This window comes from Oncorhynchus nerka, linkage group LG24 (assembly GCF_034236695.1).
Source record: "Oncorhynchus nerka isolate Pitt River linkage group LG24, Oner_Uvic_2.0, whole genome shotgun sequence".
Lineage (NCBI taxonomy): Eukaryota > Metazoa > Chordata > Actinopteri > Salmoniformes > Salmonidae > Oncorhynchus > Oncorhynchus nerka.
This window is the reverse complement of record NC_088419.1, coordinates 20527657-20539326: the sequence shown is the minus strand read 5'-3', so window position 1 is coordinate 20539326 and position 11670 is coordinate 20527657.

Sequence of the window (11670 nt, the reverse complement as noted above, 5' to 3'; positions counted from 1 at the left end):
TTCGACAAAAAACACAGAGTTACACATGGGATAAACAAACTTACAGTCAATAATACAATAGAAAAATCTGTATATAGTGTGTGCAAATTAAGTAAGGAAGTAAGGCAATAAATAGGCCAATAGAGGCTGGGTAATTACAATTTAGCAATATACACTGGAGTTATATATGTGCAGATGAGGATGTGCAAGTAGAAATACTGGTTTGAAAAACATCTAAAAATGCCGTTTGAAAACATCCCAAAATTCACTTTAAAAACAACAAGAAATTGAGCAATGTGTTGTTGCTACAGTAAAGATCCATGTTAGATACTGGTCGTTGGTAGGAACCCTTTCTAATTCTGGGCAGCGGCAATTTATTTGCATGTAATTACCGAGTCTTTCAATGAATTATTGTCTAAATTCACAAGACACTTTTATTGTCTATTTCCACATTGACTTTGAAATGTATTCCATTAAAAAGCTTGTTCCGCTGTCACCCTATCTTTCATCAATATGGAATTAGATTCATGTATTTCATCTGTCATATTTGGAGTGAGTGAGAACAACCTAAATCTATGCTCTTGCTTAGCTAAGTATGCAAATGCACAAAGCACCTGTCAATCTTGATGAGGTGTAAATTATGGATTCTATTGAAGTTCCAACCACTGACTTTCATTAATGTTGTGAAAATGACAGAGAAGAAAGAGAAAAATAACTCTGCGAGATGACTAGAACAGTTTTCAGTAAAAGCGTCAGAAAATGATTGATTAACCATCCTGTTGTGTTCCGGTCGTATTGGACCGATTTACACGTTTTCTCTCTGAAAAATGTAATTAATTTAATCTGATTGTCATTAGGTTCCATGACTTTGTCCACACAGTGCATCTGAACACCAAAATACATTTGGATGATTTTCATTACATTTTGGGTGTTTTATTTATTTAACTTTTGTACACCTGTGGTGTTCCCAGTCAAAAATGACCGGTCATTAGAAAGTAATGGGTGAGATTACAATTAGTGTATAAAACTGAGTTCATTCCCATTCATCAGATGGACACACTTCCTCTCTCTCTCCCAGACCCCACATGCATGTATGTTTGAGCACACACACACACACACACGCACGCACGCACACGCACGCACACGCACGCACGCGCACACGCACACGCACACGCACACACACACCTACCTACCTTCTTGGATTCCATGGCAACCCCCTCAGGAACCTTTCCCCAATATAATCTTTCTCCTACGGGAACCAACACCTGATGGCATTCTCACAAACAATCGAAACATTGTTTCAAAAATATATAGAACTTTTCTCGCAGCTCTGGTATATAAAGCTTTTTTAGGCCTTGCTCACAATTCATTCTGTGGCAGCACAATGACCAAAAAAAATACTGTATGTGAGGCGCTTGATCATATCTTTGATCATGACACTGGTGAGGAGGAGAGGCCAGCAAACTGACAGTGAAGATGCATTAGAGGAGGAAGTGTCAGAAGTTGAAGACAACACAAAATATGATCCAGACCAAGAGACAACCGATGTGGAAAAATCCAGTGATGAGGAAGAGCGCCCTGCTGAGGTTGTTGCGGTCAAAGATGGGAATTTGTCCTGGTCTTCATCCCCAACTGAGAGGAGAGGTCAACTGTGGGTTGAAAATGTTATCAGGATGATCCCAGGGCCAACGAGATACGTCATATTGATTAACCATCCTTGATGATGACATAAAATCCTGCCGCTATTAAAAAATGTGAAATGGTTTCAAAACAAATGTCATTGTTAAACTTTGACACAAAGTAGTCTGTGATAAATAGAACAATATGTTTCATCTGAGTATTTGTTATAGTCAAAATAATCCATACATTATGCTATTTGTTACTCAAAATGACTTGTATGAGCTCAGGTCAATGATCTTGTCACGTTCTGACCTTTATTTCCTTTGTTTTGTATTTATTTAGTATGGTCAGGGCGTGAGTTGGGTGGGCAGTCTATGTTTGTTTTTCTATGATTTGGGGATTTCTATGTTTCGGCCTAGTATGGGTTCTCAATCAGAGGCAGGTGTCATTAGTTGTCTCTGATTGAGAATCATACTTAGGTAGCCTGGGTTGCACTGTTTGTTTGTGGGTGATTGTCTATGTTAGTGGCTTGTGTCAGCACAGGTCTCATTTGTAGCGTCACGGTCGTCATTGGTTTATTGTTTTTGTTACTCTTTTGTATAGTGTTTCAGTGTTCTCTTTATTAAAATTCACTATGAACACATACCACGCCGCATTTTGGTCCTCTGATCCTTCTCGCCTCTCCTCTTCAGATGAAGAGGAGGAAGACCGTGACAGATCTCAGGTTATGAGGCCTACAGGCCATAAATAGCAAATAGAAGTTCAAATATTCACAAGAACTGAAGTTGATAAAAATATCTAACACAACATTAGGTGATAATATATGTATTATGGATTTATAAATCAGCAAATATGGAGTGGTCATTTTGGACCGAGAACAGAATTAATTAACATGAAACGAACGCAACAGGAGGGCTAATAGCAACCTGTCGGCCTTCTTGTTGTAATGAAGACAGGTAGATTATTTCATAACAAGCTGTAGACCACAATATCTACCTAGAGTTTTCATCTGTATTTTTCGTAGCTACATACCACCACAGACTCATGCTGGCACTAAGACCACACTGAATGAGCTGTATACCACCATAAGCAAACAGGAAAATGCTCACCCAGAGGCGGCGCTCCTAGTAGCCGGGGACTTTAATGCAGCGAAACTTAAATCCGTCTTACCGAATTTCTATCAGCATGTTAAATGTGCAACCAGAGGGAAAAACTGGACCACCTTTACTCCACACACAGAGACGCATACAAACTCTCCCTCGCCCTCCATTTGGCAAATCTGACCATAATTCTATCCTCCTGCTTACAAGCAAATATTAAAGCAGGAAGCACCAGTGACTCCATCAATAAGAAAGTGGTCAGATGAAGCAGATGCTAAGCTACAGGACTGTTTTGCTAGCACAGACTGGAATATGTTCCCGGGATTCCGCAGATGGCATTGAGGAGTACACCACATCAGTCATTGGCTTCATCAATAAGTGCATCGATGACGTCATCCCCACAGTGACTGTACGTACATACCTCAACCAGAAGCCATGGATTACAGGCAACAACCGCACTGAGCTAAAGGCTAGAGCTGCCACTTTCAAGGAATGGGACTCTAACCCAGAAGCTTATAAGAAATTCCGCTATGCCCTCCAACGAACCATCAAACAGTCAAAGCGTCAATACAGGACTAAGATCGAATCGTACTACACCGGCTCTGACGCTCGTCCGATGTGGCAGGGCTTGCAAACCATTACAGACTACAAAGGGAAGCACAGCCGAGAGCTGCCCAGTGACACAAGTTTACCAGATGAGCTAAACTACTCCTATGCTCGCTTCGAGGCAAAGAACACTGAAACATGCATGAGAGCATCAGCTGTTCCGGAAGACTGTGTGATCACGCCCTCTGCAGCCAATGTGAGTAAGACCTTTAAACAGGTCAACATTCACAAGGCCACAGGGCCAGACGGATTACCAGGACGTGTACTCCGAGCATGTGCTGACCAACTGGCAAGTGTCTTCACTGACATTTTCAACCTCTCCCTGTCTGAGTCTGCAATACCAACATGTTTCAAGCAGACCAACATAGTCCCTGTGCCCAAGAACACTAAGGTAACCTGCCTAAATGACTACCAACTCGTAGCACTCACGTCTGTAGCCATGAAGTGCTTTGAAAGGCTGGTCATGGCTCACATCTACACCATTATCCCAGAAACCCTAGACCCACTCCAATTTGCATACCACCCTAACAGATCCACAGATGATGCAATCTCTATTGCACTCCACACTGCCCTTTCCCACTTGGACAAAAGGAACACCAATGTGAGAATGCTATTCATTGACTTCAGCTCAGCGTTCAACACCATAGTGCCCTCGAAGCTCATCACTAAGCTAAGGACCCTGGGACTAAACACCTCCCTATGAACTGGATCCTGGACTTCCTGACGGGCCATCCCCATGTGGTTAGGGTATTAACAACAAATCTGTCAAGCTGATCCTAAATACAGGGGCCCCTCAGGGGTCCCCTCCTGTACTCCCTGTTCACTCATGACTGCATGGCCAGGCACGACTCCAACACCATCATTAAGTTTGCCGATGACACAACAGTGGTAGGCCTGATCACCGACAATGACGAGACAGCCTATAGGGAGGAGGTCAGAGACCTGGTTGTGTGGTGCCAGGACAACAACCTCTCCCTCAACGTGATCAAGACAAAGGAGATGATTGTGGACTGCAGGAGAAAGCGGACCGAGCACACACCCATTCTCATCGATGGGGCTGTAGTGGGGCTGGTTGAGAGTTTCAAGTTCCTTGATGTCCACATCACCAACAAACTAACATGGTCCAAGCACACCAAGACAGTCGTGAAGAGGGCATGACAAAACCTATTCCCCCTCATGAGACTAAAAAATTTGGCATGGGTCCTCAGATCCTCAAAAAGTTCTACAGCTGCATCATCGAGAGCATCCTGACCCGTTGCATCACCGCCTGGTATGGCAACCGCTTGGCCTCCGATCACAAGGCACTACAGAGGGTAGTGCGTTTAGCCTAGTATATCCCCGGGGACAAGCTTCCAGGACCTCTATACCAGGCGGTGTCAGAAGAAGGCCCTAAAAATGTTCAAAGACTCCAGCCAACCTAGTCATAGATTGTTCTTTCTGCTACCGCATGGCAAGCGGTATCGGAGTGCCAAGTTTATGTCAAAGAGGGTTCTAAACAGCTTCTACCCCAAGCCATAAGACTCCTGAATATCTAATTAAATGGCCACCCAGACTATTTGCATTGCCCCCCATCCCCTTTTACGGTGCTGCTACTCTCTGTTTATTATCTATGCATAGTCACTTTAATAACTCTACCTACAGTACATGTATATATTACCCCAATTACCTCGACTAACTGGTGCACATTGACTCTGTACCGGTACCCCCTGTATATAGCCTCACTATTGTTATTTTATTGTTGCTCTTTAATTATTTGTTACTTTTATTTGTTACTTTTTAGGTATTTTCTTAAAACTGAATTGTTGGTTAAGGGCTTGAAAGTAAGCATTTCACTGTTGTATTCGGCGCATATGACAAATAACATTTGCTTTGATTTGATTTGATTTAATAATTTAGTCAAAGTAAGTCTGAGGAAAGAGTCAGATGTGGGAGGGTTTCTAATGCAACTGACTCTTTAAGTATCACTAGTCACCTGGCTGAGTGCTGAAATGTTGAACGATGCAGAATCATTTGGGCACTATGTGCTAATCTTACCTCCTGTCATACAGTCAGCCCCTATAAAAGACAAGTTAATGGATTTCTGTAATTGTTTCTATCTTGACTCTCTGACACCGCAGCACTTACATCTCACAATTAAAATATATCAATGTTCTCCACACATGTGCAGAAACAAGTACAGATGGTCCCAGTCAAAAGTGTATGCTTTTTCCTGCTCCTTTTAAAATGCGTAGTGTAGCTCCTAGAGTCTAGAACTAGCTATGATGAAAACACAGTTATTTCTTTACTGAACAAAAATATCAACGCAACATTTAAAGTGTTGGTCCAATGTTTCATGAGTTGAAATCAGAGATCCCAGAAATGTTCCATACTCACAAAAAGCTTATTTCTCTCAAATGTTGTGCACAAATTTGTTTACATCCCTGTTAGTGAGCATTTCTCCTTTGCCAAGATAATCCATCCACCTGACAGGTGTGGAATATCAAAAAGCTGAATAAACAGCATAACTATTACACAGGTACACCTTGTGCGATAACTCTACCTACATGTACATTTTACCTCAACTAACTGGTGCCCCCGCACATTGACTCTGTACCGGTACCCCCCGGTATATAGTCTTGCTATTGTATTATTACTGCTGCTCTTTAATGACTTGTTACTTTTATTTCTTATTCTTATTCATATTTGTTTTAAACTGCATCGTTGGTTAAGGGCTTGTAAGTAAGCATTTCACTCTAAGGTCTACTACACCTGTTGTATTCGGCTCCTGTGACAAATATAATTTCCTTTTATTTGATTTGCATGTGTTATTGCCTTCATAGAGCCATTACTGTCAACATTAGATTAATCTAAAGTTATTGACTGATCGATCAGCCTGAGTGAACTTCTGTCAACTTCAAATAGATTGTGTACAGCCAGGTGGATGACATGTGACCTTATGCTAACTTGTTTTTGCATATCACATATCATGTATATGTTTTATTACCATAGCATGTTTTCTTCAGTGTGGTTGATTGGGGGACATTATAAAGTAGGGTATCTGCCTCATAGCAACACATTGATGTAAATACCGGTTCTGAAACACATCCATGAGGTGACATGGAGCTCCCCACCAACCATAAACTTCAATTAGTACACTCCTGACCCCTGACCCTTAAGGCCACATCTCCATTCAGTTCCAGTGCTCTGTATTTGTCCCAAAAACTTTTGAAGCAGTGCACTAAGTAGGGAATACAGAACAATTTAGGACAAAGCCTCAGTCTTGACTCTCAGCACCGTTTCCCTGCCTCACCGCTGTTTTGTTCTCCAGTCTAATTTATGTTTCTGTGAACATTGTTAGTGCGCTCGCATCCTCTGGGGTCATTGCTGACATTGTCAGAGAATATTAATGGTATGCAAATCCTCTTAATTATACCATGTTTATTCCTCTTCTCCTCAAGATATAGTTTGATTGCATCATCTATGTAGTTGAATGAAGACTGAGGAGCCACCACAGGCATGTGGGTGGCATTCTGTAGCCAGAGTGGACCATAGGATAGGAACCCAAGGCCACTTATTCCAGAAAATCTTCTTGCTAAGTGCTCTACGTGCTCGTTATAAATACAACAAGTAAGTCAAACTTTAATGCGTTTCTGATGGAATTTCATAATTAACTCATCATGCTGCTGTGTTCAAGAAAAAAGAAATTGTACAAAAAATTACCCTTGTAGGTCACCTAACTTTTAGAGGAGAAAGACAGAACATTGTTTATGTGCACTTTTGTACTCAGTTCGATACACTCTGCTGATGTTTTCAAATCGTAAATCGTAGATGGTGCCCCATGTGAGGAGGACAATCCTTTATGTAAAGATTCAGTAGAGGCTAAGTCCAAGAACTTGATCAATAGATGACACAACCTTGCTCCTGTGACATTGACTTCTTTGACCACCAGGGGCAGTATGGGGTAGGACCAGCCTCTAGGTTTCATCCTGGGATTAACATGGAAAACCTCAATAGTCAATACAGTAAGTCAATAGTTTGTCATAGTAGAACCACATACTTCCAGGGTCTGAATTATTGTGATTTGTGTGGAATGATGTGTAATTAACAACTCCTTTCCAATCCATTTAAGCATATCTTTTTTTTTGCTTGGTTGGTTACCCAAGGTTATTATTGGTTGGAGTCAATGATCACTACATTTAATTGAAACTGGATGTACAATAAACCTGTCCTATTACAATATCATTGTTACTCTGACTACTGTACACACAGGCCTACTGTAGCACTAGATTTCATCAGATCTCTGACTCCAGGGCCACAACATTATGTGAAACAATGAAGATTTCCTCAAATCATATTATCCACACCATAAACTATTTAGCCACAGCTAGCTATCAAACAACTAATCTCATTTTAACAATTGAGTTCAGCTTTCCTTGACCTTGAACTAACAGTAATTAGTCTGAGACACAGGAATACTGTTATGTAAAATGGAAGTCGGAAAAATGACTAGAAAAACGGTATCTAATTACAACAGAGTTGACTTTGTCATCCAGTTGCTCTTGTCTATACTTCATTAAGTACATTTCCATCTTAATAGGTCATGGATTATCTTCTCACGCTCCCTAGTCCAATCTTAAAATGTCCAAGGGATTTATAGGTTTTGTCTTCAGACTGTTGCTGTATGGATGTGGTATGCTCTATCTGGGGATGGAATGAACAACGTGAGAGGTTCCTGTGAGTATGACTCATTGTGGGTCTGTTAACAGAGATAGCAGACGCTCGTTATCCTCGTTATCCTGCGAGGACATCAGAATCCATTCAGACAGACTGTGTTTATGTTTGCAAGCTAATCAGCTCCATTGTCCTTCAACTAGTCTGTAACTGAATGAGGATGCAGGTTGGATAAGAATGGATGTTTACATTTACATTTTAGCAGACACTCTTATCCAGAGTGACTTACAGTTAGTGCATTCATCTTAAAATAGCTGAATAGAGTTTGAATACTGCAAGCTCTGCACCAGTGCTAGACTTGGACTGAAATAGTGGCGGCACTCATTATGGGTGCCGGTACTGTTTTCTATTTAGGTGCCGGAACTATGCAAAATGTTTAAGACAGTATTCTATAAGAGGTGCAGGATTCTGTATTCTGGTTTCCTGTAGGATGGCATATACAGTACCAGTCAAAAGTTTGGACACACCTACTCATGCAAGGGGGTTTCTTTATTGTCTACATTGTAGAATAATAGTGAAGACATCTAAACTATGAAATAGCACATATGGAATCATTTAGAAGAAGGCTGTAAGCTAACAAAATGTGGAAAAAGTCAAGGGGTCCGAATACTTTCCAAATGCACTGTAAGTGCAATACATGTCTCTTTGTTCTGGACCAACTGCAATTGACCTATGTCCCTCTTTGCCGCACATGACCATACAACTGGGCAGTAGTCCAGGTGAAACTACACATGACCATACAACTGGGCAGTAGTCCAGGTGACCATACAACTGGGCAGTAGTCCAGGTGAAACTGACCACACAACTGGGCAGTAGTCCAGGTGACCATACAACTGGGCAGTAGTCCAGGTGAAAACACATGACCACACAACTGGGCAGTAGTCCAGGTGAAACTACCATGACCACACAACTGGGCAGGTGTAGTGGGCCAGGTGAAAAACTGACCACACAACTGGGCAGTAGTCCAGGTGACCATACAACTGGGCAGTAGTCCAGGTGAAACTACACATGACCATGACAACTGGGCAGTAGTCCAGGTGAAACTACACATGACCATGACAACTGGGCAGTAGTCCAGGTGAAACTACACATGACCATACAAAAGTCCAGGTACACATGACCATACAACTGGGCAGTAGTCCAGGTGAAACTACACATGACCATACAACTGGGCAGTAGTCCAGGTGAAACTACACATGACCATACAACTGGGCAGTAGTCCAGGTGAAACTACACATGACCATACAACTGGGCAGTAGTCCAGGTGAAACTACACATGACCACACAACTGGGCAGTAGTCCAGGTGAAACTACACATGACCATACAACTGGGCAGTAGTGCGACAAATCTATGGCCTGTAAAACCTGTCTGGTCGACTGAGATGTCAAGAAGGCAGAGAAATGCCATCATGGACAGACCTCTTCCCATTTTAGCAACCATTGAGTCTATATGTTTTGACCATGACAGCTTGCTATTTCAGGTTACACCCAGCAGTTTAGTGTCCTCAACTTGCTCAATAGCCACATTATCAATAATAGATCTAAACAAGGTTTATCGTTGAGCGAGTGATTTGTGGGGTATTTAGCACCACCTTTTCGCTAGCTACCCCATTCTAAAACTGACTGGGGCTCTATGTTAAGGGTGTCAGTTATTTATTTTATTGTTGTAGCCAACGTTTATACTGTTGAGTCGTCAGCGTACATAGACACATGATGGGTCACATGATGAAACTAATTCCATTTCAGTCAGAAGTAAATTGAAGAGAAAAGGGATGCGAGGGACCGCATAACACAAAAGCTTTTCAGTGTCCTCGCCATTTCACTTAGTTGTGTGTCTTATTAACATATAATCACAGAGTCAGAGTGGAAGCGAAAGGCCCAAATTGCTTTCGATAAATTAAAACAGAATTTCAGTTCGGTGGGTGTCATGCTCTCTTGCTAAATTGAAAAACTGAATCAAGGGAATTTGGTGGTAATTTATACAAAAGGCATTTTGTGTCAGAGACAAAAACAACAGAGCTCAGTGGTGGAGTGAGAAGAACCTTCTTATTAACCAACCTGAACTCTCACGGACGACATTATAATTTATGACCGATTAGTGCTGTTTGTGATCTTCCAACCAAACCCTGTTTTTGAAGCACCACTGCCCACAAATGAACGACAAGAGTGGGCTAATTCCAACACATACTGCCTCTGCTACAGCATCAAAAATGTAATGGAAACATAATACACATTTTGGCAACATAATGTCAAAAGTAATGCACTATATAGGGAATAGTGTTTCATTTGGGACGCATTGCCTGTTTTGTATGGGGAGCAGCAGATCATGTCATTATAACTGAATAGCAGCTGTTTCATTAGGGTCGTGATGAGGAGCTTTAAAATACAAAGGTCACAAACAGGAGTATAACAGGATGGAGGTTCTGCCCCTGCAGAAGCGCAGGGCCCAGTGTTTCAAAAGCCATCTATCTGGATTTTGTCTATCGGATAGGATTAAACGCATAGAAATAGAATGAATAGAACTGATAAATCATTGACTTGAATGGGCACTCTCGTTATATTCAAATCTATTTCTAGGAATTTAATCCTATCCGATAGCCTAAATGGATCATTTTTGAAAATCTGGGCCCTGGTATATTGGGCCAACCGGACATGGCAGTAAATGCTGTACGGCCACTGCAGATGTCGGAATTACTTTAACACACCAGTAAAAAATAATTCATTGAGGCCTCCACACGTCACATTTTCCCCCTCGAGGCCCCCATTACTACCCAAATAATGATAATTCTGTGTAACCCTCCTAATTTAGGCAGGCCCACGGGGCTAAAGATGGACCAGGCCATCTGGACAGTCCGTTTCTGTCGACAGCACACCATCTAATGCACAGCTCTCTGGATCTTTAGGTTAAACTAGTGCGTCACACATGTCTGTCTTCGCTAACAACCTGAGTTCCATTATAAGAACACTACAATGTACAAGGTTCCAGTTTGAAAGTCATGTCGGCACACACATAGGTCGTTGAGTTTTTGTAATTGGAAGCTAATTTTCCTATTTGGTCTGTAAACCTCTGACCGGGTCAAAAGTAGTGCACTATGTAGGGGATAGGGTGTTATTTGGAACACACACATCCTAAGAATAACTAATACCTGCTTATGAGTTAACAAAGAGAGGGTTAGAATGAAAGACGTTCTAGGACATACCGGAGAACAAGTATTTGATACACTGCTGATTTTGCAGGTTTTCCTACTTACAAAGCATGTAGAGGTCTGTAATTTTTTATCATAGGTACAATTCAACTGTGATACGGAATCTAAAACAAAAATCCAGAAAATCACATTGTATGATTTTTAAGTAATTAATTTGCATTTTATTGCATGACAAGTATTTGATCACCTATCAACCATAAGAATTCCGGCTCTCACAGACCTGTTAGTTTTTCTTTAAGAATCCCTCCTGTTCTCCACTCATTACCTGTATTAACTGCACCTGTTTGAACTCGTTACCTGTATAAAAGACACCTGTCCACACACTCAATCAAACAGACTCCAACCTCTCCACAATGGCCAAGACCAGAGAGCTGTGTAAGGACATCAGGGATAAAATTGTAGACCTGCACAAGGCTGGGATGGGCCACAGGACAATAGGCAAGCAGCTT